The 27955-nt window shown below is 38.9% G+C and overlaps 1 long non-coding RNA gene and 1 pseudogene across 4 annotated transcripts in view; one reads left to right on the top strand and one right to left on the bottom strand.

Moving 5' to 3' along the window:
• Window positions 1-6588: 6588 nt before the first annotated feature.
• LOC109503027 lies at window positions 6589-7692 on the bottom strand (annotated as a pseudogene).
• Window positions 7693-21532: 13840 nt separating this feature from the next.
• Window positions 21533-27955, top strand: part of LOC123379003 — a 49076-nt gene continuing 42653 nt past the window's right edge. For 3 of the 4 annotated variants that reach the window (XR_006582849.1, XR_006582852.1, XR_006582850.1), the window contains exons 1-2: window positions 21533-21794; window positions 22275-22449. This is a non-coding gene — a long non-coding RNA (uncharacterized LOC123379003). Of the gene's footprint in view, window positions 21795-22274; window positions 22450-25290; window positions 25655-27955 lie in introns of those variants that run through there. The other variant, XR_006582851.1, reaches the window with a different exon arrangement.

Here is a 27955-nt window from a genome sequence, read left to right as displayed (position 1 = left end):
CCAAATAAACCTTCTGCCCTCTTTCTTTCTCTGTCTTCATCTTCTGGCATCCTATGATACGAATGTTAATGTTATTGCATTTTAATAAGTCACTGAGTTCCTTAAGGCTGCCTTCATGGTCCATGACCTTTCTTTCTCTCTTCATTTCATCTGTGCTATTTTCCATGATTTTATCTTCTGTATCACTGATATGCTGCTTTGCCTCTGCTGTCCTTGATTTCATGGCCTCCATTTGTGATTGCATCTTAGTTATAGTATTTTTAATTTCAGCTGGACTAGATTTTAGTTCTTTTATCTTTGCAGTAAGGGACTCTCTAGTGTCTTCTGTGCTTTTTTCAGGCCCAACTAATAATCTTATAATTGTTTTAAATTCTAGTTCAGACCTCTTACTTATATCTGCATTGATTAAATCCCTGGCCATCATTTCTTCCTGTTCCTTTTAGGTGAATATCTTTTAGATGAATTCCTCCATCTTGTCATTTTGGAGACAGAGGGTAACAAAAGCAAAATAAAACAAAATAAAACCTAAAAATTGAATTAAATTAAAAATAAAGTACACAAAGGAAGCTAGATCCTACGTGTGTTTTAGTCTGCTTGTTATGAGAAGCTTGATAGAAAAAAGGGAGAAAGAAAGAAAAGGAATGGATTACATTACAATTTTTAAATACATATATAAAATTAACAAGTGTGTAAAAAATTTTTAAAAACTTAAAAATTGCTTTTTCTATCAGCAAAACAAAATAGTGAAACAAATACAAAAAACAAACAAAGGAAGCAAGATCCTTTTTCCCCTAGAGGTGAAGCTTTGTAGCAGTTTATGATCAGTAGACTAAATCACTATGGATGAGGGGTTTGTGCTGGTCTTCTGGGGGAGGAACCTGCTACTCTGATTCTCAGGTGCAATTGCTGTAGTGGAGACGTGCCTACAGGGAGCAGGAAGGTAGTGCTTGGTGTAGTGGCTTCTGTCTGCTTGGTGGTGCTGTTTAGCTCACTGAGATAGTTCAAGCTGGTGGATAAGGGGAAGACATTCTTTACCCCGTTCTCTCTTGGGAGCAGGAAATGCAGCCATCTCTGTTCAGTGAGCCGTCAGAGACACTCAAACAGTGACCCCACCTGTGTCCCTGGTTTCCATCAGATCTCCACCTTCATCTTGTCTCTGAGCTGTCAGCCTGCCAAATGCCACAGCACTCCTGTTTTTTAACTCAGGCGTGGCTGTGTTTCAAAACCCCATGCTACAGAGACCCTTGTACAGAGACCCCTTGTAGAAGACCCATACTGGTCTTCTGGGGGGAGGGTAATACTGCATTGTGGCTAGTGCCATCTTGTCATAGAAGACCGTAGAAGACCGTCACCCAACCGTGCATTGTATCAGAGTTTATGGTAAATCGCAACACATAGCTGGTGCCAGGGATTGCTACTCTCAGTCACCATCTTTGCTCCTATTATGGTGAGCGGGATAGCTTGATGATGCCCACAGGGTCCTTTGTCTGTGGAGAGGCTATATCATTCTCCAAAATGCACTCCAAACAGGAGAATCACTTCTCACCGTGTGACCCTGGGGACCCTCAGGCTTTCTGCTACTGGGGCTCAACACTGCTCTCCCACCAGAACACTGCTCAGCTCCCCACGCATGAACCACAATTTCATAGACCTCCAAAACTTTGGAATCTGCACTCTGTTGTTTATAGAAGACTGGCGGTGTTGTATTTTTCCTTGTCAAAGGTTTTGGGGAGTAGTTTTCTTGTACAGTCCTCTGTGCATGTTTTCATTTTTTTTTTTTTTCTGTGCTTTCTCTCTCCTCCTTCTCTCTCCTTATTCCCAACACAGTCAGGGCTCCCTCCCCTGGGGTTTGACTGCAGCCCTTTTCTCCCATGAACTCTACCCAGGTCCTACCTTCTACGAGTAGTTTTTCTGGTTTGTAGAAATGCAGCTTTGTTCTCTAAGATTTCCAGTTGATTTCTTGGGTGTTCAGAATGATTCAATATTAATCTAGCTGTTGAAGTGAAGAGATGAGCTTAGGGTCACCCTGCTCCTCTGCCATCTTACCTTCCTGCAAAATTACTGTTTCTTTAAAAGGTGAGTTTTCCAGGGCACCTGGGTGGCTTGGTTGAATGTCCAACTCTTGATTTTGGCTTGGGTCATGATCCTAGGGTTGTGGTATCCAGCCCTGCATTGGGTGAGCGTGCTCTCTCTCTTAAAAAAAAAAAAAAAGGCTTTTCCAAACTATTTTTGCAAATGTTGTATTCCTTGTCATGTGTGACCATGATGTCTCTGTTCTACTATCTACATGTTTAACCAGTGCCCTGACAGAGTTCTCCTTAAATACTTGGACCCAAAAGGAAAATACAGGTGTTTTGTCCCTTTAAATTCTTTCTTCAGACAGTAGAAATCACTTCTGTCTGAGTTTAAAATGGTCACTCTCTGTGCTGTTTCTTAAATGAATAACCAAACCAATCAGATCAAAATGTAAACCTAGATTTTGGAGGACAAAGCTCATCTGGAACTAACAAGCCACAGCAAGATATGGAACAGAACCTCAATTTCTAGCTTCTGCATGGCTGGGGCTTAGGGCTGATAACTACTATGCCAAGCATTTAAATTTACCAATATTTAAATGCCAAGAATTTAAATTTACCAGCCTCTTTCTTCTTCAGGGACTCCACTGATCACTTCAAATTTTCAACTAGAGTAGGTTTCCAAAATAGTGATTTTTGACAGTTTTTATCATTTCAGTATTGGTTTTGCTGGAGGGATGGATTCTTGGAGCTTCTTACTGCACCATTTACCATTTTGTGACTCTTTGTTTTCTACATTTCTGTGTCTTTATTTTTTTCTCCATTTCTGTGTTACTGGCTTCTTCTGTATTAAATAGGTATTGTTGGGCACCTGGGTGGCTCAATCGGTTAAGTGTCTGACTTCGGCTCAGGTCATGATCTCGCAGTTCGTGAGTTCAAGCCCCATGTCAGGCTCTGTGCTGACAGCTCAGAGCCTGAAGCCTGCTTCAGATTCTGTGTCTCCCTCTCTCTGCCCCTCCCCACTCGTGCTCTGTCTCTCTCTCCCTCAAAATAAATAAACATAAAAAAATTTTAAGAATAGATATTGTTTATTCTACTGGTTTAACTCCTATATATTTTTGTGTCACTTTTTACTTACTTCCTTAGTGATCACTCTGGGATTATAAGTACATTTTAACTTAAATCATTTTAGTTCACATTAGTACCAACTTAATTTCAATTGTATACAAACACATTGCTCCAGTATGGCTATGTTATCTCCCCATGCATTTGTGGTACCATTTTCATATATATTATGTCTTTATAAGATCGTCAATTTTAAGCCCTTCAACACAATTTTGTAATTACTCTTCTATGCAGTTATGAATAGAAGATTCAACTGCATACATGTCTGACCTGTTAGAGACAGATTGTCAGTTTTTTGTTTGTTTGTTTGTTTTGGTCTGGGATGATCTTAATTTCACCTTCATTTTTGAAAGATAGTTTTTATGGACTTAGAATTACTGGTTGATGGTCTTTTCTTTGATTTTGAATAAGTCATTCCATTGCTCATGGGTCTTCATGATGTCTGCTGAGAAGTCAGTGGTTAATCTAAATGTGGATCCCTTAGGAGTAATTTTTTTCTACTACATTCATTTAATTTAATTTTAATTCCAGTATAATTAACATACAGTGTTATATTGGTTTCAGGTGTACAATACAGTCATTCAACAATTCCATGCATCACACAGTATTCTCATGATGACAAGTGCACTCCTTAATCCGCATCACCTATTTTACCCATCCCTCTGGTAACCATCAGTTTGTTCTCTATAGCTGGGAGTCTGTTTCTTGATTTGCCTCTCTCTCTCTCTTTTCCCCTTTGCTCCTTTTTGTTTGTGTGAAATCATATAGTGAAATCATATAGTATTTGTCTGTCTCTGACTGACTTCTTTTGCTTAGCATTATACTCTTTAGGTCCCTCCACGTTGTTGGAAATGGCAAGATTTCGTTGTTTTTTATGGCTGAATGATATTCCATTGTGTATATAAACTACATCTTCTTTATTCATTCATCTGTAGATGCACACTTGGACTGTTTCCGTAATTGAGCTGTTGTGAATAATGCTGCTATATACACAAGAGCACATGTATCCCTTTGAATTAAGGTTTTTGTATTTTGGGGGTAAATACCCAGTAAGGTGATTACTGGATCATAGGATAGTGCTATTTTTAACTTTTTGAGGAAACTCCAACCTGTTTTCCACAGTGGTACACAAGTTTGCATTCACACCAACAGTGCAAAGGGATTCCTTTTTCTCCACAGCCTCATCAACACATTTCTTGTGTTGTTGATTTTAGCCATTCTGACAGGTGTGAGGTCTCACTTTAGTTTTGATTAGCATTTCCATGATGATGAGTGATGTTTTCATGTGTCTGTTTGCCATCTGGATGTCTTCTTTGGAGAAATGTCTTTTCATTTCTTATTCACATTTTTAATTGGATTATTATTATTATTTTTTTTTTTTTACTGCTTTCAATGTATATATAAGTCTGGCTTTTGACAGTTTGACTTTGATGTGACTATGTGTGAGTCTCTTTTTGTTTATTGTAATTGAAATTCATTGCTTCTTGGATAAGTACATTACTATTTTTCTTTAAATTTGGGAACTAATTGGTCTTGAAATAGTTTTGAAATGTGCCCCTTTCTCCTTTCCTTCTGGGACTCCTTTACTGTACATCTGGTGCACTTGATGGTGTTTCAGTGGACTCTGACATTTTGGGTTTCTTTCTTCTTCTTTCTTTCTTCTTTCTTCTTCTCTTCTCCTCCCTTCTCCCTTCTTATTCTCCTCCCTCCTCCCCCTTCTTCTCCCTCTTCTCCCTCTGTGCTCCCCCTCTGTCCTCCCCCTCCCTTCTTCTCCTCCCTTCTCCCTTCTTCTCCTCCCTTCTCCCTTCTTCTCCTCCCTTCTCCCTTCTTCTCCTCCCTTCTCCCTTCTTCTCCTCCCTTCTCCCTTCTCCCTTCTTTTTCTCCCTTCTTCTTCTTCTCCCTTTTTCTTCTTCTCCTCCCTTCTTCTCTCCTCTTCTCCCCTCTTCTCTTCCCTCCTCCCTCTTCTTCTTCTCTTTCATCCCTCAGATCATCTCAATTGACCTATCTTCAAGTTCACTGCTATTTTTCCCTGCCAGTTCCAATTATTTGTTGACCTTATTTAGTGCCTTTTTAATTTCAGTTATTGAACTTTCTGTCCAGAAGTTTTATTTGGTTTCTTCATTGAAATTTTTTTATATAGTGAGATGTTATTCTCATGCTTTTAAAAAATTTTTTAAACATGTTTTTTCATTTGCTAAGCATATTTATAACAGTTATTCTAAAGTTTTTATCATGTAATTCCAACATTTGAGCTCCTTGGGGACAGTATCTAGTGACTGTTTTGTTTTGTATGGACCATACTTTCTTATTTCTTTGCATGATTGATAATTTTTGTTAAAAACTAGTTATTTTATTTTTTGACAGTTTTAGAATTCTTCCACATTTAAATACACATGTAGCAATGGCTCTACAACGCAAGTTGTAAAAACGGATTAATCCACAAATTCCACGTTCTGGAGAAAAATTTGCCCTTAAATAATTTTAAAAATACTGAGACCCACACATGCCCAACTTAAACCCTCATCTCCACAAATTTACATTATTTATAAATAAGTCACAGGCTAGCCCTGAATTACATTTGTCACAAATTCACTCTAGAGCAACACAGACCAAAATACCATTGAAGCTAAGTAACATAACACAAAGTTAAATTTTAAACTTACACATGACAAAAGATACCAACATGACACATTAGAGAAGGTAACCTAACGCAGTAAATCTATAGCAATTTTGATAAACGCCATTGGAGTGCAACACAGAGCTAAGTTGCAACATGTAAGGGTCCAAGGGTCATTTCCCTGCAGCCACAGCTCTTGGTGCAGGGATTTCCTAGGTGGATGGTCAACACAGGATGTAGGAAATGGCACAGTCCCCACCCCTGAACAAGTCCAGATTCTTTCTTTGGGGTCAGGGTCTGCAAGCGCCTGTCAGCTCCAGCCTCTGGCTGCTTGCCCCTACCTTGGGAGAGAACAGCAAGCGGACAGGCTGAGGTGGGGCTGCAAGCCCCTGCTGTCTGCCATCACACCCCAAACCGGACATCTTCCCAGTCTAGGCCAACACTGCCTGAAATCCAGTGACAAGCATTTGTACCTGGACATCATGTGTTGTCCTGGCAAGTACCATGGGTCTCCCAGACCCCGAACAAGATGCTCTTTGAGTGAGGCCCCATGGTGGCCACTGGGGTGCACAGCCCAAGGTGCCTACCAGAGTTGGGATCCAGGAGCTGCCCACTGCTGCTTGGCTTCTGCCTGAAAACCCCATTTGGCGCTGAATAAACCAGGTCTCCTGGGGGCTGGACTCATTTTGAACCACTAGCCAGAACCTGCCAGCTTTGTCCATGCGAGGCCAGTGGGAGGCCACTCATCATCTGCCCCACCAGCCCCTGAATGACTGGCTGTGCCGGCCACCTCCCAAAGCATCTGTCCTGGCTCCCAACAGTGCTGTTGTGACTGTGGCAGGTCAGCTAGGCTGCAGCTCAGGGGAGGCCCTCCTTCCTCTGACGGCATTGTGGGAGAGGCGCCCGCCAGTCAAAGACGTAGGAAAGGCGCAGCTGCATGTCCTGCTTGCACAGGTGGTCCTCTCCCATCAGGGCCTTGCACTTTTTCAGCATGTCCTCCAGGCTCAGCTTGCGTGTCACTGGGTACAGGTCGCTACAGCCGCTGGACTTAGACTCGGTGTGGAAGCAGGGGTCGTACTCGTGCCAGACACCCATTGACCCCGGCCAGGTGCCCAGGGACACCTCCTCGCTGTGCCACGTGTGCAAGTGCTCAAGCTGTGGCACAGGTAGTGCACCAGGTCCGCTGAGAGCACAGAGCCACTGCTCGGCGTGTACGGCAGGTAGTAGTCACAGAGCTGTCAGATGGCTTTGTGCCAGTGGCCCCGAGGCTTGGCGCTGCCGCGGCCTAAAAGGAAGCCCCAGTTGAGACGGTGACCGTGCCTGGGGTCACGTGTGCAAAGCTCTGCCAGCAGCTCGCCCAGCCCCGCAAACGCGTCGGCATCCGCCTTTAGCATGAATGCAAAGGCCACATGCCCTCCAGCCAGACCAGCGTGGCCGGTACCTTGGCCGTGAGGTTCTCGCACACGTGGTGCAGTGCCGGGAGCAGCAGGTCACTGTGCTGTGCCTGCTTGCGTGCCAGGGCTAGCCGCTCCTCGGCGCCCAGGCTGCCTGTGCCCACTGGCAGAATGTGCCCACATGTCACCCTGGCTGCTGGGCTATGCGGCCGCCTCCTTTGTGTGGTGCACCACACAGTGCTGTGCGGCCGCCCACGGCATACGGGCCAACGGTACCACCAGGAAGGTGGTGGCCCGTGCTGGCCCAGCGGGAGGAGGGCTGCGGCCTCTGGCAGGCTAGGGCCAAGAGCCGCACAGCAGGCCAGGTAGAGAAGTCCGGCACTGGAGAGCACCAGGCCACCCAGGCCCAACACTGTCCAGTGCCACCAGGTGTGGTATAGTAGCTTCAGGACACTCCCCCGGGACATACCAGAGGCCCTGACCCTGAGGCACAGGCAGAATCCACTGGCAGTGGAGGCTGAGGGCCAGGGCAAAAACTAGTTATTTTACATAATATAATATAGGGACTCTAGAAATCAGCCCTCCCCTCTCCTCCCCCCCCCCCCTTCCAAAAGCTTGTTAGTTTGCTGTTTGATTACTTATCTGGATCAATACAATGCATTCCCTATTCTGTCTAGTGTGGAGCCGGAGCCGACAATATTTTTGGTCAACTTCATAGTCAACCAGTGATTGGCAGAAACTTCAAAGCAGTGCCGGGGGCACCTGGGTGGCTCAGTTGGTTAAGTGTCTGGCTTTGGCTCAGGTCATGATCTTGCGGTTTGTGAGTTGGAGCCCGGCATCAAGCTTTGTGCTGACAGCTCAGAGCCTGGAGCCTGCTTCGGATTCTGTGTCTCCCTCTCTCGCTGCCCTGCTTGTGCTCTTGCTCTCTCTCAAAAATAAAAATAAACATTAAAAAAAATTAAAAAAAAAAAAACAACTTCAAAACAATGCCTTAAAGCAATGAATCGTCCCCATTTGAAAAGAGGCTCTGTGTACATGTTGCAGCATGCCCTCGGTGCTCTGGTGGTTTATAGTTCTTTCTTAGCTTTCATTTCCTGCTTGTGAGAGATTAGGGTCTTTTACATTGTCTTCCTGAGCTTCCATGCCTGCTTGCATGTGCATTCTGCCCTCTAGACCTCTACGTGTAACCATTTGTGCACATCGATTCCCTGGATTTTCCGATATAATTTTCTTGGCCATCTTTCTAGCCCTTCCTAGTTTTTCTGCCTGAGGCAGCTGCAATTTGACATAATCGCTGTTATTTATTTTTGACTAACGGCCAGATGTTTCCTCACTGTGTGAACTCTAAGTCAGTTCAAAGCTGGTGAATGGGCATTTCCAGGAAGCTTCCAGACAGGTCAAACAGTGACAGTTCTCTGGTAGTGGGCTTTTTTGGAAACTTCCCAAACAATTGTCCCTTCAGTACCTACTACACTGGGGTTTCTTTCCTTTTCCCTTTCCTTTCCTTTCTTCCTTTTTCTCCCTTCCCCCCTCCCCCTCCCTCTCCCCCTCCCCCTCCCCCTCCCCTTCTCTTTAGTTGCTCTTGCTCTTAGGCCTCTAATTTTTAAGACTCCACTGATCTGTGGAGGTGACTAGGAAAGAGCATCCTCAGAGCTCACAGTTCTTCTTACTGAGATTCACTTGTTGTTCTTGAAGAAATGCTCTCCAGCTTCTTGAAGCCTTGAGTAATTTCCAAAGTTTAGAAAAAGTTGACGTTGACCATTTTGACACTGTTCTCTCCCCCCACCCCCCCCACCCCCGCCCCACCACACCCCTCTCAGAGTGGATATTCAGAAGTCCTTACTTGACTGTTCCTAAAGTGTTCTTCAAGACACTTTTGAGGAACAAGTTTAGAGTTTGAAAAAGTGGGCTGAAAATACACAGATTCTTGCCAGGTGAGCCAATTATTTAAAATAAATCTCTTTCTCAGGAATCTAGTTTTGGAAGCAGGAGGTGAGAAAATGAGTCTTACTTACAAAAACCTATGAAAATAATGCATCTGGTCTATGTATTTTTAACATGGGTTCTAAAAAATTCAATGAAAAAGAAGAGTTTTTTTAAATCAAATAGTGCTCAAACAACTGAATAACAAAAAGAAACAAACTGGCACTTAATCTAATACTTCACACAAAATATTTACTTTATATAGACATCCATTTAAGAATGCTAAAACTATAAAATTTATAAAAGTATGAGTAATTTTAGCAGTATTGGGGGTAGACATAGTTTTATATATATGTAACATAAAAGGCTTGAGTTATTACAGTGGATAAGTTTGAGTTATCATAATTAAAATTTTCTGCTTCAGACACTCTGATGATTGATTTCCTGTGTCCAGCTTGGCTAAGCTATGGTACCCAGTTGTTCAGTCAAACACTAATCCAGATGTTGCTGTGAAGGTACTGTTTTAGATGTGATTAACTTAAAAAAATTTTTTTAATGTTTTTGTTTATTTTTGAGAGAGAGAGAGAGAGAGAGCGGGGGAGGGGCAGAGAGTGATGCAGGGCTCAAACTCATGAACCATGAGATCATGACCTGAGCCAAAGTTGGACGCTCAACTGACTGAGCCACCCAAGCGCCCCTAGAAGTGATTAACTTTTGTAATCAGTTGGCTCTCAGTAAAGCAGATTATCCTCCATAATGTGGGTTAGCCACATCCAATCAGTTGAAGGTCTTATGAACAAAAACTGAAGTTTCTCAAGAAGAATGAATTCTACTTCAAGAACATAACAATTCTGAGTGAATTTTCAGTCTTTTGCTCTGCAATGGAGATTTTGGACTCAATACTGCAACATCAAATTCTACCTTAATTTCCTATTTGCTGGCCTCCCCTATAGATTTCCAACTTGCCAGCCCACACAATCATGTGAGACAATTTTTTAAAAACTCTTTAACACCTCCCACCCCACACACACATAGGTGTCTCTGGGGAGCCCTATGCACACCCTAAGAAAATGAAAAGGAAAACTAGAGAGTGGGGAAAAACGTTTTAAATATATATCTTACAAAGGATTTATATCCAAAATATATAAAGTACTCTTTTAATCCAGTAATATAAAGATCCATAAAGAAGGGGAACAGATTTAAACAAATACTTTGTAACATGAGATCAAGAAATGGTCAATGAGCATATCAAATTATAATGAACATTATTTGTCATTAGAGAAGTGCATATTGAAATATCAATATAATTATACTACACACCAACTAGAATTACTAAAATTATATAACTGACAATTATAAATATTGCTAAATATGGAGCACTTAGAATTTTCACATGTTTCTGGTTAATGTAAAATTTATAACCACTCAAATATTTTTGATGGATTTTTTATAAACTCAAATTTACAATTATGATATGAGTCCACTGGATATTTACCCACGGTAAATGAAAACTTTTGTCCACAAAAGACTTATATTGGTATTTCATAGCAGCTGTATTAATAATAATTATAAACTGGTAATTATGTGAATGTCTGTCAACAGGTAAATGAATGAACACATTGTGATATATCTGCACAATGGAATGCTAATCAGTAAAAGGAAACAAATTTCTGATATATGTAAATATGTAGATGAAGTTCTAAACGTGTTTAGACACAAAAGAGAATGTATGTTAATACAGTTCCACTCATATGAAATTTTAGAAAAGGGAAAAAGCAAATTGTAATTTGTAACTATAGAAGACAAATCCATTTGGGACTTGGGTGTTAGGGGATTGACTGCAAAAAGAATTTTGAGGAATGATGGAATACCTTTACTTCCTAATTCTGGTAGTGTTTACATTGCTGTACATAGTTTTCAAAACTCATGTAACTCTACACTTATAATGAACACATTTACGTGAACTATATTTCAATAAGGTTTATACTAAAAATCATAAATCTGTTAAAAGGCATCGAAGATTTGCATAGGTACTGGCAAATTTGGAAGCCAAACTTTAAAAAGAAGGAATGCTCAAAGAAGCGAGCCTGTCATCGATGCTGCTTTTTCCTCAAATTATAGGAATTGCCAATTCTGAAAGGAGGTACAAAACCAAGCATCACTTTCTGTGGAGTCAATAGTAGTACACTGACAAATACTGCAGTAATTGGCCCTAGGAAGGAGGTGAGACCTTGGGCAATAACCCACTTTCAGTCGGGACTCTGAAAGGCGTGAGGCTGAGGTACATGTAGAATTTCCATTGTACAGTTTGAAGCCAAGCTTCAGATCATATATTCCTTAGATGAGTCCGCCTACTGTGGGATCTCCAGCTCCTTTAGCCTATATTCCTAACAGAAGCATGAGCAAATCCGATCTGGAGAAAGGTCCCATCACCCAGAGTCTCTAATTATATCTACAGTTTTTAACATTAAATATCACAGTACGGGGCGCCTGGGTGCTCAGTCAGTTAAGTGTCCGACTCCAGCTCAGGTCATGATCTCACGGCTCATGAGTTCGAGCCCTGTGACGGGCTTTGTGCTGACAGCTCAGAGCCTGGAGCCTGCTTCAGATTCTGGGTCTCCCTCTCTCTCTGTCCCCATCCCCCACTTGTACTCTCTGTCTCTCAAAAACATTAAAAAAAAGTGAAGTACCACATTAATATATCTGACAACCAGATGAGTATAGGGGCAGGTGAGGGGGGATGACAAAATACCAAGAACTTACTTTAGATAACCAAGAAAGCCAAATAATGGAGTTCACAGACATGGACTTTAAAACCATACAAATGGATTTGTTAGGCTAAAACACATAATAGCTGAAAATAATATTCACTTAAGATGTAAAGGAAAAGAGTAAAAAATTTGTCAAAAGAAAATATTACAGTGATGCCATAGAGAAGCAAAAAGATGGATGTCAGAAGAAGGACCATAAGAGATACGTGGACTACATAGTGAAAAAGACTGATTGGAGTGAAGAACAGGGTGGAGAGAGAATGGGGCTGAACAGTACTTAAAGAGATGCTGGCTGAAGGATGTTAGAAGATTGAAGAAAGATCAATCTGCAAATTAAAAGAAAAAAGTTTTATAAACATAAATTTATGAAGGTAAATTAAAACATATGTAAGTATATTACAGCAAAGCTAGTAAAAATTAATGACAAGGAGAAAGTCTTCAAAACATCCAAAGAGAAGAAACATTGTGTTTAAAGGGGGAACATGGGACACCTGGGTGACTCAGTCGGTTAAGTGTCTGACTCTTTATTTCAGCTCAGGTCATGATCTTTCAGTTTGTGAGATTGAGCACCATATAGGGCTCTGTGCTGAATGTGGAGCCTGCTTGGAATTCTCTTTCTCCCTCTCTCTCTGCCCCTCCCTGACTCGCATGCACACGTGTCTCTTCCTTTCTCTCTCTCAAAATAAATAAACATTAAAAAGGGGGGAACATAACATTTACAAGTGACTTGCTAACAGAGATGATGGAAATCAGAATGCAATGGAATAATGTATTCAAAGAACTAAAAGAAAATAATTGCCAACTTAAACCTGTGTATCAAGTCAATCTATCAAGATTAAGTAAAAATAGCAACATTTTTGGACCTATAAGGCCAATAAATTTCACCATTTGGTCTTCACTAAAGAAAATATTAAAGGGGGTTGTTTGTGCAAAGTTAAGATTCCAGAGGCAGTATTAGAAATTAAAGAATAAACAGGAACAGAATGGATATATAAATGGGTAAGTCTAAATTACTGTTGATTGTACAAAATCATCATCATCATTATCAATCACAACTGCCTAGGCCTAAAATATACGCAGAAGCAAAATATATGAAAAAATACACAAATCAAAATAAATGGAATAAAAATTTTTGAATTTCCCTTAATTGCTCAGGAAATGTACAGATTTTGGTTTAAAAATTTTTTTAATGTTTATTGATTTTTGAGAGAGAGACAGAGCATGAGTAGGGGAGGAGCAGAGAGAGGGGGAGACACAGAACCTGAAGCAGGCTTCAGGCTCTGAGCTGTCAGCACAGAGTCCAACGCAGGGCTCGAACTCACGAACTGTGCGATCATGACCTGAGCCAAAGTCGGATGCTTAAGTGACTGAGCCACCCAGGCACCCCCAGATTTTGATTTTAGTAAGGGTACATGCTGGAATCTGTAGGGAACCCCTAAGACATTAGTATGAGAATGTGTAAGAGATAATAAAAGGAAAAATGGAATAATAAAAATTAAGCCAAAACAAAGCAAGAGGATTGAAAAAGTAATAGTGCAAGTGAGATAAATGTGACTGTATCTCTATTTCATGGATTTAAGTCAAATGTATCAATACTTATAATAAATATTAACTATAAATTCTCTAAAAGGCAAACACTGCTACAGCTCAATAACAGAATAGCAAATAATGTGATAAAAATGTGCAGAGAACTTCTTAAATTTATTTATTTATTTAAATATAGTTGAATATAACATGATATGAAGTTAAAGTTTACAATGCATTGATTAGATACAGTTGTATATGGCAATGCTTAATAACACCTTAGCATTAGCTAATACTTCCATCATATCACGTAACTATTATTTCTTTATTGTAAAAACAATTAAGGTCTAGTCTCTTAGCGCTTTTGAAGTTTATAATACAATATTGTTGATTATAATCCGCTGTACTATACATTAGATCTCCAGAATGTGTTTATCTACTAGTTTCAAGTTTGTACCCTTAAACATCCCAGTTCTCCTACTCCTCAATCCCTGATAACCTCAATTCTATGCTCTGTACAAGTTTAGCTTTTTAAGATTCCATATACAAGTGATATAATGCGGTGTTTCTCTTTATCTCTCTAACTTACCTCGCTTAGCGTAATGCCCTCAAAGTCCATCCATGTTGTTGCAAATGGCAGGATTTCCTTCTTTCTCCTGGCTGAATAGTATTCCATTGTATGTGTACACATCCACATCCACACATCCACATCCACATCTTCTTCATCCATTTACCCACTGAGGGACACTTAGGGTGTTTCCATATGTAAAAATGCTGTAGTAAAGCTGCAATGAATATGGAATTCTTTTTGAAATCCTGATTTCATTTCCTTTGGATGTATACCCAGAAGTGGGATTGCTGGATCATATGATCACTCTATTTGTTGTATTTTGAACTTCCATACTGGTTTCCATAGTATCTGTACAAACTTACATTCTCACCAATAGTGCACTAGGTAGGGTTCCTTTCCCACACATTTTCACCAACAGTTGTTATTTTTTATCTTCTAGATGATAGTATTCTAACAGGTGTGAGGTAATATTTTATTGTGGTTTTGACTTAGATTTTCCTGATGATTAGTAATGGTGAACACTTTTCATGTACTTGTTATCTATTTGTATGTCTTCTTTGGAAAAATACCTATTGAGTTACTTTGCCCATTTAAAAATTTTTTTTACATTTTTTTATTTTTCAGAGAGAGACAGTGCAAGTGTGGGAGGGGCAGAGAGAGAGAGGGAGACACAGAATCTGAAGCAGGCTCTAGGCTCTGAGCTGTCAGCACAGAGACTGATGTGGGGCTCGAACTCACGGACTGTGAGATCAGGACCTGAGCTGAAGCCGGACACTTAGGCAGCTGAGCCACACAGGCGCCCCTACTTTGCCCATTTTTAATTTGATTTTCTTTTGTTATTGGCTTGCGTGAGCTTTTGGATATTTTAGATATTATCCCATATGCAATATATGGCTTGAAAATATTTTTTCTCCTTTTCTGTAGGTTGACTTTTCATTTTGCTGATTTTTTCCTATGCTGTGCAGAATTTTTTTTGTTTCATGTAGCTTCACTTGTTTATTTTTGCTTTTCTTGATTACGTTTCTGATGTCATATACAAAAAAAATCATTGCTAAGACCAATGCCAAGTGAATTCTTCTCTGTGTTTTCTTGTAGAAGATTTGCAATGTCAGGTCTTATGTTTATGTTTTAATTTATGTTGAGTTATTTTTAATGAATGCTGTAAGATTGCAGTCTGATTTCATTTTTTTGCATGTGATGATCCACTTTGTGCATCACCATTTGTTGAAGAGGCTTTCATTTCCCCATTGAGTGTTCTTGGACCATTGTCAAATATTAGTTGACCGTATCTGCAGGGGTTTATTTCTGGGCTCTCTTCCATTGGTCTAAGTGTCTATTCTTACGTCAGTACCATACTATTTTAATTACTAGAGCTTTGTGTTATAGTGTGAAATCATGAAGTGTGATGTCTCCAGCTTTGTTTTTTTCCCCCCAGAATTGCTTTGAATATTTGGGGTCTTCTCTGGTTTCACACAAATTTTAGAATTATTTTGTTCTCTTTCTGTGAAAATTGCCTTTATGATTTTGATAGGGATTACATTGAATTTATAAATATACTTAGTGGCATGATATTTTAACAATATTAATTCTCCTGACCATGAACATGGGATATCTTTCCATTTATTGTGTCTTCTTCAACTTATTTCATCAAAGTCTTGTAGTTTTCATTGTGCTGAATGTCCACTTCCTTTGTTAAATTATTAAGTATTTTACTGTTTTTCATGCTATTGTGAATAGGATAGTTTTATTCCTTTTTTCATATATTTCACTGTTAGAGTATACAAACACAACTGATTTCTCTATGTTGATTTTATATCCTGCAACTTTCCTGAGCTTGATTTGTTCTACAGGTTTTGGGTTGAGTCTTTACTATTTTCTACATATAAGACCATATCACCTACAAATAATGACAATTTTACTTCTTCTTTTCTAATTTGGATGCTTTTTATTTCTTTTTTTAAAAATAATTTATTTTTTAATTTACATCCACGTTAGCATATAGTGCAACAATGATTTCAGGAGTAGATTTCTTTTTTTTTTTAAGTTTATTTTTGACAGAGACATAGTGTGAGCATGAGCTGGGGAGGGGGCAGAGAGAGAGGGAGACACAGAATCCGAAGGAGGCTTCAGGCTCCAAGCTGTCAGCACAGAGCCTGACGCGGGGCTCGAACTGATGAACCGTGAGATCATGACCTGGGCCGAAGTTGGACATTCAACCGACTGAGCCACCCAGGCGCCCCTCAGGAGTAGATTTCTTAATGCCCCTGACCCATTTAGTCCATCCCCCCTCCCACAACCCCTCCAGTAACCCTCTATTCTCCATATTTAAGAGTCTCTTATGTTTTGTCCCCCTCCCTGTTTTTATATTATTTTTACTTCCCTTCCCTTATGTTCATCTGTTTTTTAAGTCCTCATATGAGTGAAGTCATATCATATTTGTCTTTCCCTAATTTTGCTTAGCATAATACTCTCTAGTTCCATCCACATAGTTGCAAATGGCAAGATTTCATTCTTGTTGATTGCCGGGTAATACTCCATTGTATATATGTATATACCACATCTTCTTAATCCATTCATCCATAGATGGACATTTGGACTCCTTCCATACTTTGGCTATTGTCAATAGTGCTGCTATAAACATTGGAGTGTATGTGCCCCTTTGAAACAGCCTACCTATATCCCTTGGATAAATACCTAGTAGTGCAATTGCTGGGTTGTAGGGTAGTTCTCTTTTTAAGTTTTTGAGAAACCTCCATGCTGTTTTCCAGAGTGGCTGCATTAGTTTTCATTCCCACCAGCAGTGCAAAAGAGATCCTCTTCCTCCACATCCTCGCCAACATCTGTTGTTGCCTAAGTTGTTAACTTTAGCCATTCTGACAGATGTGAGGTGGTATCTCATTGTGGTTTTGATTTGTATTTCCCTGATGAGTGATGTTGAGCATTTTTTCATGTGTCAGTTGGCCATCTGGATGTCTTCTTTGGAGAAGTGTCTATTCATGTCTTTTGGCCATTTCTTCACTGGATTATTTGTTTTTGGGTGTTGAGTTTGATAAGTTCTTTATAGATTTTGGATACTAAGCCTTTATCTGATATGTCATTTGCAAATATCTTCTCCCATTCCATCAGTTGCATTACAGTTTTGCTGATTGTTTCCTTCACTGTGCAGAAGCTTTTTATTTTGATGAGGTCCCACTAGTTCATTTTTATTTTTGTTTCCCTTGCCTCCAGACACGTGTTGAGTAAGAAGTTGCTGTGGCCAAGGTCAAAGAGATTTTTGCCTGCTTTCTCCTCGAGGATTTTGATGGCTTCCTGTCTTACGTTTAGGTCTTTCATCCATTTTGAATTTATTTTGTGTATGGTGTAAGAAAGTGGTTCAGATTCATTTTTCTGCATGTCGCTGTCCAGTTTTCCCAGCACCACTTGCTGAAGACACTGTCTTTATTCCATTTGATAGTCTTTCCTGCTTTGTCAAAGACTAGTTGGCCATACATTTGTGGGTTGATTTCTGGGTTCTCTATTCTGTTCCATTGATCTGAGTGTCTGTTTTTGTGCCAGTACTATACTATCTTGATAGATGAGAGCTTTGTAATACAGCTTGAAGTCCAGGATTGTGATGCTTCCAGCTTTGTTTTTCTTTTTCAAAATTGCTTTGGCTATTTGGTGTCTTTTCTGGTTTCATACAAATTTTAGAATTGTTTGTTACGGCTCTGTGAAGAATGATGGTGTTATTTTGATAGGTATTTCATTGAATATGTAGATTGCTTTTGGTAGTATTAACATTTTAACAATATTTGTTCTTCCTATCCAGGAGCATGGAATATTTTTCCATTTTGTCTGTCTTCTTCAATTTCTTTCATAAACCTTCTATAGTTTTCAGTTTATAGATTTTTCACCTCTTCAGTTAGATTTATTTCTAGGTATTTTATTGTTTTTGGTGCAATTGTAAGTGGGATTGATTCCTTGATTTCTCTTTCTGGTCTTCATTGTTGGATGTATAAGAATGCAACTGATTTCTGTGCATTGATTTTATATCCTGCAACTTTACTGAATTCATGGATTAGTTCTAGCCATTTTTGGTGGAATCTTTTGGGTTTTCCATGTAGATTATCATGTCATCTGCAAAGAGTGAAAGTTTGACCTCCTACTGGCCAATTTGGATGGCTTTTATTTCTTTGTGTTGTCTGATTGCAGAGGCTAAGACTTCCAGTACTATGTTGAATAACAGTGGCAAGACTGGGCATCCCTGTCTTGTTCCTGACCTTACGGAGAAAGCTCTCATTTTTTCCCCATGGAGGATGATATTAGCATTGGGTCTTTCATGTATGGCTTTTGTGATCTCAGGTATGATCTTTATATCCCTACTTTCTTGAGGGTTTTTGTCAAGAGAGGATGCTGTATTTTGTCAAATGCTTTCTTTGCATCTATTGGGAGGATCATGTGGTTCTTGTCCTTTCTTTTATTGATGTGATGTATCACATTGATTGTTTTGTGGATATTGAGCCAGGCCTGCATCCCAAGTATAAATCCCACTTGGTCATGGTGAATAATTTTTTTAATATTATTGGATCCAGTTGGCTAATATATTGCTGAGGATTCTTGCATCCAGGTTCATCAGGTAAATTGGTCTATAGTTCTCCTTTTTCATGGGGTCTTTGGTTTTGGAATCAAGGTAATGTTGGCTTCATTGAAAGAGTTTGGAAGTTTTCCTTCCATTTCTACTTTTTGGAACAGCTTCAAGAGAAAGATGTTAACTCTTCCTTAAATGTTTGATAGAATTCCCCTGGAAAGCCATCTGGCCAAGGACTCTTGTTTTTTGGGAGATTTTTGATTACTAATTCAATTTCTTTGCTTGTTATGGGTCTGTTAAATATTTCTATTTCTTCCTGTTTCAGGTTTGGTCATTTCTATGTTTCTAGGAATTTGTCCATTTCTTCCAGGTTTCCCATTTTATCGGTGTGTAATGCTCATAATATTCTCTTATTATAATTTGTATTTCTACTGTGTTGGTTGTGATCTCTCCTCTTTCATTCTTGATTTTATTTATTTCGGTTCTTTCCTTTTTCTTTTTGATCAAACTGGCGAGGGTTTATCAATTTTGTTAATTCTTTGAAAGAAGCAGCTTCTGGTTTCATTGATCTGTTCTGTTGTAGGGTTTTTTTTGTTTTTTTGTGTATTTTTTTTGTTCTTTTGTGTGTGTTTTTTTTGTTTGTTTCAATAGCATTGATTTCTGCTCTAATCTTTATTATTTCCTGTCTTTTGCTGGTTTTTGGTTTATTTGCTGTTCTTTTCCAGCTTCTTAAGGTGTAAGGTTAGGTTGTGTATCTGAGACCTTTCTTCCTTCTTTAGGAAGACTTGGATTGCTATATACTTCCCTCTTATGACCGTCTTTGCTGAGTCCCAGAGGTTTGGGGCTGTGGTGTTATCATTTTCATTGGCTTCCAGGTGCTTTCAAATTTCCTCTTTAACTTCTTGGTTATCCCATTAATTCTTTAGTAGGATGGTCTTTAGTCTCAAAGTATTTGTTATCTTTCCACATTTTTTCTTGTGGTTGATTTCGAGTTTCATAGAGTTGTGGTCTGAAAATATGCACGGTATGATCTCAGTCTTTTTGTACTTGTTTAGGGCTGACTTGTGTCCCAGTATGTGATCTATTCTGGAGAATGTTCCATGTGCACTGGATAAGTAGGTGTATTCCACTGCTTTAGGATGCAATTTTCTGAATATATCTGTTAAGTCCATCTGGTCCAGTGTGTCATTCAAAGCTATTGTTTCCTTGTTGATTTTCTGTTTAGGTGGCCTGTCCTTTGCTCTAAGTGGGGTGTTGAAGTCCCTACAACTGTGGTATTATTATCAATGAGTTTCTTTATGTTTGTGATTAATTGTTTTATATATTTGGGTGCTGCCACATGTGGAGCGTAAGTGTTTACAATTGTTAGGTCTTCTTGGTGGATAGACCCCTTAAGTATGATATAATGCCCTTCTTCATTTCTTGTTACAGTCCTTATTTTAAAGTCTAGATTGTCTGATATAAGTATGGCTACTCCAGCTTTCTTTTGTTGACCATTAGCATGATAGATGGTTCTCTATCCCCTTACTTTCAATCTGAAGGTGTCTTTAGGTCTAAAGTGAGTCTCTTGTAAGCAGCATATAGATGGATCTTGTTTTCTTATCCATTCTGTTACCTTATGTCTATTTATTGGAGCATTTAGTCCATTGACATTTAGAGTGAATACTGAAAGATATGAACTTTTTTCCATTGTGTTGCCTGTAGAGTTGGAGTTTCTGGTAGTGTTCCCTAGTCCTTTCTAGCCTTTGTGCTTTTGGTCTTTTTTGTTTTGTTTTGTCTTTTCTCCCTTCAGAGAGTCCCCCTTAAAATTTCCTGCAGGGCTGGTTTAGTGGTCACAAACTCCTTTAAGTTTTGTCTGTCTGGGAAACTTTTTCTCTCTCTTTCTATTTTGAATGACAGCCTTGCTGGAGAAGGAATTCTTCACTGCATATTTTTTCTGAGTCAGCACACTGAATATATCCTGCCACTCCTTTCTGGCCTGCCAAGTTTCTGTGGATAGGTTTCTGCAAACCTGATCTGTGTTCCCTTGTAGGTTAGGGACTTTTTTTCCCTTGCTACTTTCATGATTCTCTCCTTGCCTATTTTGTGAATTTGAGTATGATATGCCTTGTTGATGGTCAGTTTTGCTGAATCTAATGGGAGTCCTCTGTGTTTTCTGGATTTTGAGGTCTGTGTCTTTCCCCAGGTTAGGAAAGTTTTCTGCTATGATTTACTCACATAACCCTTCTACCCCTTTTTCTCTCTCTTCATCTTTTTGGGACCCGTATGATTTTGATGTTACTTTTTAATGAGTCGCTGATTTTTCTAATTCTTAAATCATGCTCTTTTGCCTTAGTCTCCCTCTTTTTTTCTGCTTCATTATTCTCCTAGAGGACCAGTTTGTCCTTTATATTGCTGATTTACTGCTCTGCTGCATCCATCTTTGCCTCCGTGGCATCCATTCGAGATTGCAGCTCAGTTATCCATTTTTTAAATTTCTTCCTGACTAGCTTTTTCTTCTTTTATATCCTCAGAAAGGGATTCTAATATGTTTTCAACCCCAGCTAGTATTCTTATTATTGTGATTCTAAATTCTAGATCAGACATCTTGCTTGTGTCTCTTGATTAAGTCCCTGGCTGTCATATCTTTCTGCTCTTTCTTTTGGGGTGAGTTCCTTCATTTCATCATTTTGAAGGAAAAGGAATTAGTGAGATAAAAAATTAAAATTATAAAATAAAAACAACACACACAAAAATCAAATAAATGATGCTAGATCCTAGGTGTGTTTTGGTCTAGTTGTTGAAAAGGGCTTGATAGATTAGTGAAAAAAGGGAAAGATAAAAAAAAAGAAAAAAGAAAAAAGAAAAATGTTTGAAAATTTGAAAAAAATGAATACAATGAAATAGAATTAAATGACATGATGGAAGTAAAATAGAATTTGAAAAGTTTACAAAAAAGTAAAAAATATAGTAGAAAAAATTAAAGACAAATTTTTTTATAAAAATTGAAAATAAAAATAAATTTTTTTCTCTTTCTGTATTCAAGCAAAAGAAAAGAAAAAGAAAACAAATTGAATAGATGGACCAGCAAAGACTGAAATACAATTGAAATTACATCAGTTTCCCCTAGAAGCAAACTATGAAGCACTTCATAATCCATCAACTAAGCAGGCGGAGAAACTTGTGTGGTGGAGAAACTTGTGTTCCTGAAGTGTGAGGTTGGCCCAGCTGGGCGGGGCTTAGTGTAACAGCTCCGTTCTCCACTAGATGGCACTTCTAGCCTACTGCGGTCGATTGTTGTGTCGCATGTAAGTATGTTTGCGCATGTGTGGGAGGGGTGAGAAGGGTGTCACCCACCTACCCAGTCTCTAGTATCAGAAATCTGTTCTCCCTGATCGGCAATCCCGCACACACCCTTTGTCTCCAGCTTCCAACCACACTCCACTTTTAGACTGTCTGTGACCAAGCCGCCAGGTTACTAGGCGGCACCTCCCTCCTGAGTTTTATCTCAAATGCGGCTGTTTCCTGACCCCTCACTTCTGAAGGACTGCGTCTTTGACCCACTCAGACCTTCTTGGGGAGCGTCTCACCAAGAAATGGCTGGGTGCTGGCCCACCCCCAGGGACGTTTGGGAGACCGCGTCGCTGCTGATGCCCAGAGACCACGGCTGGGTGCCAGCCCGCCCCAGAAAAAGTTCACACGATCATGTAGCAGCAGCATTTCAGGGATTATGAAAAATCACAACACATATCTGGCACCAGGCTTCACCCTTAATGACCTTGTTCCAGCACCAGTGAATGTGGTTGTTCTCCGGGGTCTGCTGGAACCTTTGCCTGTGGGGTGTCTGCATAGCCTCTACCAGATGTCCTCCCAGCAAGGGAACTGCCTCTTCTCTGTGGCCCAAGGACCTCCCGACCTCACTCTGCTCCTGGGGATTCGCCCTTCCTACCAGAACACCATCAGGTATCAAGCTACAAAGTTTCAGACTCTGAGGTCCCCCTGTTTAGAGTCTTAATGGAATCTAAACCCTCTTATTTCTCCTTTCTCTCTTTTTTTCCTTCACTTCCTTGTGTGCTCTTTCTTTTCTCTCCAGCTGCTTTCAGGCGTTTGGGGGTGGGATGCTTTCCTGTACTCTCCCTACCCACCCCCCCATCTCCATCCTCTCTCCACAAGCAAAAACAGCTCCTTGCCCTCTGTGGCTTCTCTCCCCTGGTTCACCTCTCTGCCCACGTACCTGCTGAGTTCTGTGATCCAGGTTGTGTAGATTGTTGTGTTAATCCTCAAATCAGTTTTCTAGGTGTGCAAGATGGTTTAGTGTTGATCTGGCTGTATTTCAGGGATGAGAGACGCAAAAAAAATATTCCATGCTGTTCTGCCAACTTGGCCCCTCTCAGAAAGCCACTTTTTGTTTCTTTATCTTCCTAATTTCTCTATCTGTGGCTTCCAATACTATGTAGAATAAGAGTGGTGAGGGTGATCTTAGAGGAAAACCTCTCATTCTTTCACCATTGAGTTTGATGTTAGCTGCGACACTGTCATATATAATCCTTGTTTTGTTCAGGTATGTTTCTTTTATACTCAGTTGACTGAGGGTTTTTTAGCATGAAATGATGTATTTTGTCAAGTGCTTTTTTTGCATCTATTCATATGATCATAGATTTTATTTTTCATATTACTAATATGATATATCACATTTATTGATTGTGTTTGCTGCATCCCAGGGATAATCCTGCTTGGTAATGTTGTATGATATTTTTAATGTGTTTTTGAATTCAGTTTCCTGATATTTTGTTTATAATTTTTACACCTATATTCATCAGGGATGTTGGCCTTTAGTTTTCTTCTACTGGCATTTGTATGTGGGTAATGCTAACCTTGTAAAATGAGTTTGGAAATATAACTTCATTTTCAATTTCTTGGAAGAATTTGAGCAAAATTGGCATTAATTCTTTAAATATTTGGTAGAATTCACTAGTGAAACCATTTCATACTGATCTTTTCCTTGTTGAGAGGTTTTTGACTAATGATTCAATCACTGTTCTAGTTTGGGTCTCTTTAGACATTCTATTTCTTCATGATCTACCTGTGGTCGGTTATGTTTCTAGGAATTTATCCATTTCTCTTAGATTATCCAGTGCTTTGAGATAAATAGCTTTTTCTTTCTTTCTTTCTTTCTTTCTTTCTTTCTTTCTTTCTTTCTTTCTTTCTTGTTTTTTAGTTTCAGGTATAGAATTTAGTGATTCATCACTTACATACAGTACCCAGTGCCCATCACAACCAGTGCCCTCCTTAATACCCATCACCCCTTTAACCCATCCCCCCACCCACCTCCCCTCCAGCAACCCTCAGCTTATTCTCTATAATTAAGAGTCTGTCTTATGGCTTGCCTCTCTCTTCCACCCCACCAATGTTAATTTGTTTCATTTCTTAAATTCCACGTATGAGTAGAATCATATGGTATTTGTATTTCTCTGACTGACTTATTTCACCTAGCATAATAGTTTCCAGCTCCATCCATGCCATTGCAAATGGCAAGATTTGATTCTTTTTGATGGCCGAGTAATATTCCATTATATATATATATATATATATATATATATATATATATATATATATATATATTCATGCCACAAGTTTTTTATCTATTCACCATTCAATAGACATTAGGGCTCTTTCCATACTTTGGCTATTGTTAATAATGCTGCTATAAACTTTGGAGTGTGTGTATCCCTTCAAATCAGTATTTTTGTGTCCTTGGGGTAAATATCTCGTAGTGCAATTGCTGGATGGTAGGGTAGTTCTATTTTTAAGTTTTTGAGGAAACGTCCTACTGTTTTCCAGAGTGGCTTCACCAGTTTGCATTCCCACAAACAGTGTAAGAGTGTTCCCCTTTCTCTGCATCATCACCGACATCTGTTTTTCCATGAGTTGTTAATTTTAGCCATTCTGAAAAGTGATCTTTTTATTTGTGTCATTAGTTCTCATGTTTCTTTCATTTCCAATTTTATTTATTTGAGTGAGTTTCCCCTCTGTTTTCTTAGACTAGTGAAGGGTTTGTCAGTTTTATCTTTTCAAAAAGCCAACTCTTAGTTTTTTTAAAATCATTTTGCTATTTTCTATTTCTTTGACTTTTTCTCTAACCTTTGTTATTTTCTTCCTTCTGCTAACGTTGGATTTGGTTTATTACTATTTTTCTAGTTCCTTGAATTGTAAAGTTAGGTTGTTAATTTGAGTTTTTTTTTAATGTATTCATTAATTACTACAAATTTCCTTCTTGGTCCTGATTCTTCTACATCCTCTCTGGGGAGTCCACCATAGTGATGGCTGCTGGTTACCTCAATGGAAAATAGTTGCTGGTGTCTTCTGAGGAGTAGACTGTCAGGATCCACACTAACAAACATTTTAGAGTCCTCAACTTTGAACAGTATAGGAGCCTGGGGTTGTTTTGAGGGCTACTGAATTCCTAGGCAGTAAAGCCTGGAAGAGCCCTCTGCAGAGCAAGCCAATGGAAAATGTGATGGCACCCACCACATAGCTAATAACATAACCCCACCCTTTTACTTTGTTCCTAATCATCTCCAGATATCTTAACTAACACAATCTTCCCAGTGACCCTTTCTGTGTGGTTTATCTTAATTTTTTGCTCCACTGTGTTGCTATAGAATCTTGATACTTTTGAGCTCTCTAAGGCCTATTTTCACTTATGGATAACTATTTAAATGTTATGCTTTGTGGGGGGAATGAAGATTGATGTATCCTATTCTGTGTCTAGCTGACATTATTCATGTTCATTATACTCAACAGTGGAAAGTTGAAAACTTTCATCAAAATAAGGAACCAGGTAAGAATGCCTTATCTTGCTGCTTCTACTCAGCATAGTATTGGAAGTACTAACCAGAACAATTAAGCTAGAAAACAAAATGAATCAAAATTTGAAAAGAGGAAGCAAAATTGTCTTTGTTTGCGGATGATGTGATCTTATATGTGGAATACCCTAGAGACTCCACCAAAAAATTTTTAGAACTACAACCAGACTCAGTAATGTTACACAATACAAAATCAACATGCAAAAATTATGTGATTCTGTGTACTAACAATGAACTATCTGAAAGAGAAATTAAGAAAACAATTCCAGGGGTGCCCAAGTAGCTCAGTTTGTTAAGTGTCTGACTCTTGATCTCAGCTCAGGTCTTAATCTTGATGTCGTGAGCTCAAGCCCCACATTGGGTTCCATGCCAGGCATGGAGCCTACTTGAAAAAGAAAAAAAGGAAATAATTTCATTTACAGTAGCACCCAAAACAATAAAATGTTTAAGAATAAATTTAACAGAGAAAATCTTGAACATTAAAACTCTAAGAAATTAAAGACACAAATAAATGGAAAGATAGCCCATGATCATGATTGAAAGAATTAATATTGTTAAAATATTCTCTCTATCCAAAATGATGTACAGAATCAATTCAATCTCTATAAAAATTACAATGGCATTTTTCACAGAAGTAGACAAAACAATTCCAGAATTCACATGGAGCCACAAAATACCCCAAATAACTAAAGGAATCTTGAGAAAAAAGAAGAACGACATAACACTTCTTGATTTCAAGCTATACTACAAAGTTATAGGATCATAACAGTATGGTACTGGCATGAAAACAGACACACAGACCAACAGAACAAAAAAGTAATCCAGAATTGAACCTACATATATAGTCTACTAATCTTTGGCAAGATTGTCAAGAATACGCAATGGAGAAAGGATAGACTCTTCAATAAATAGAGTTAGAAGAACTGGTTATCCACATACAAAAGAGTTATCAACAGTCTACTTATCCTAACTGATAAGGAGTTAATATTAAAAATATAAAAAGAACTCATAAAATTCAATAGCAAAAGAAAAAAATCTCATTAAAAATTGGGCAAAGGACCTAAATAGAAATTTTTCCAATGAAGGTATACAGATAACCACAAGTACACAAAAAGATGCTCAATATGACCAGGGAAATCTTGGTTGAAACCACAATGAAATACATCTCACATCTGTTAGAATAGCTATTAACAACAACAGCAACAAAAGAGTTAGTAAGGATGTGGAGAAAAGAGAGCCTTGTATACTGCTGATGGAAATATAAGTTGGTATAGCCATTATGGATAACAGTATGAAATGGAGGTTCATTAAAAAATTAAAACTACCATATAATCCACCAATCCCATTTCTGAGAATATATCTGAAAGAAAAAAAAGTCAAGCAAATTTACTATTCTTTTTCTAATTTCCTGTAGAGGAAGCTTAAGTTATTGTTTTTTAGATCTTAAAATATGTATTCCATGCTATAATTTCTTTCTAAACACTGCTGCTATAGACTGAATGTTTGAGTCTTGCTCCCCCACCCCAAATTCATAAATTGAAATCTAATCCTGACGTAAGAGTATTTGGAGGTGGGGCACTTGGGAAGTGAGGTTATTAGGGAAGAGCCCTCATAAATATGATTAGAATCTTTATAAAAGAGACTGTAGAGGGGCACCTGGGTGGCTCAGTCGGATGAGCGTCCGACTTCGGCTCAGGTCATGATCTCACGGTCTGTGAGTTCAAGCCCCGCATCGGGCTCTGTGCTGACAGCTCAGAGCCTGGACCCCGTTTCAGATTCTGTGTCTCCCTCTCTCTGACCCTCCCCCGTTCATGCTCTGTCTCTCTCTGTCTCAAAAATAAATAAAACATTAAAAAATTAAAAAAAAAAGAGACTGTAGAGATTTTCTTTCCCTCTTTTGATATGTGAGAACATAGCAAAAAAATCTATGAACCAAGAATTAGACTCTCATAAGACACTAAATCTGCCAGCGGCTCTATCTTGGATTTCTCAGCCCCCTGAACTGTGAGAAATAAATGTTTCTTGTTTATAAACCACCCAATCTGTGGTATTTTGTCATGGCAGCCCAAACAGACTAAAACAACGGCCTTTGCTGAGTTCCACAAATTCTGATAAGTTGTATTTTCATTCAGTTCAAAACATTTAAAAAATTTTTGAGCTTTCTTCATTGACCCATGTGTTATTTAATCTTTACATATACTGGGATTTTCTGGCTATTTTCCTGTTGTTGATACATGGTTTAATTATGTTGCGGTCTGAGAGCATACATTGTATATTTTCATTCTTTTTAATTTCTTAAGGTGTATTTTGTGTCAAAGAATGTGGTCTATCTTAGTAAATATTCCATATGAACTCGAAAAGTCTGTGTATTCTACCTCTTTTTGATTGGTAGTCTATTGATGTCAATTATATCGAGTTGCTTCATGGTGCTGTTGATTTTAACTATGTCTGTACCAATTTTCTTCCTGCTAGATCTGTCCATTTCTGATACTCAGTGTTGAGGTTTCCAACTATATTAGTGAATTCGTTTATTTATCCTTGCAATTTTGATTTCCTATATTTTGATGCTCTGTTGATAGGCACATGCATGTTTTGTATTGTTA

The sequence above is a fragment of the Felis catus genome, chromosome C1, assembly GCF_018350175.1.
Source record: "Felis catus isolate Fca126 chromosome C1, F.catus_Fca126_mat1.0, whole genome shotgun sequence".
In the NCBI taxonomy this organism is placed as follows: Eukaryota; Metazoa; Chordata; class Mammalia; order Carnivora; family Felidae; genus Felis; species Felis catus.
The sequence above is the reverse complement of the archived record's forward strand: the minus strand, read 5'-3'. Positions and strand labels throughout refer to the sequence as shown.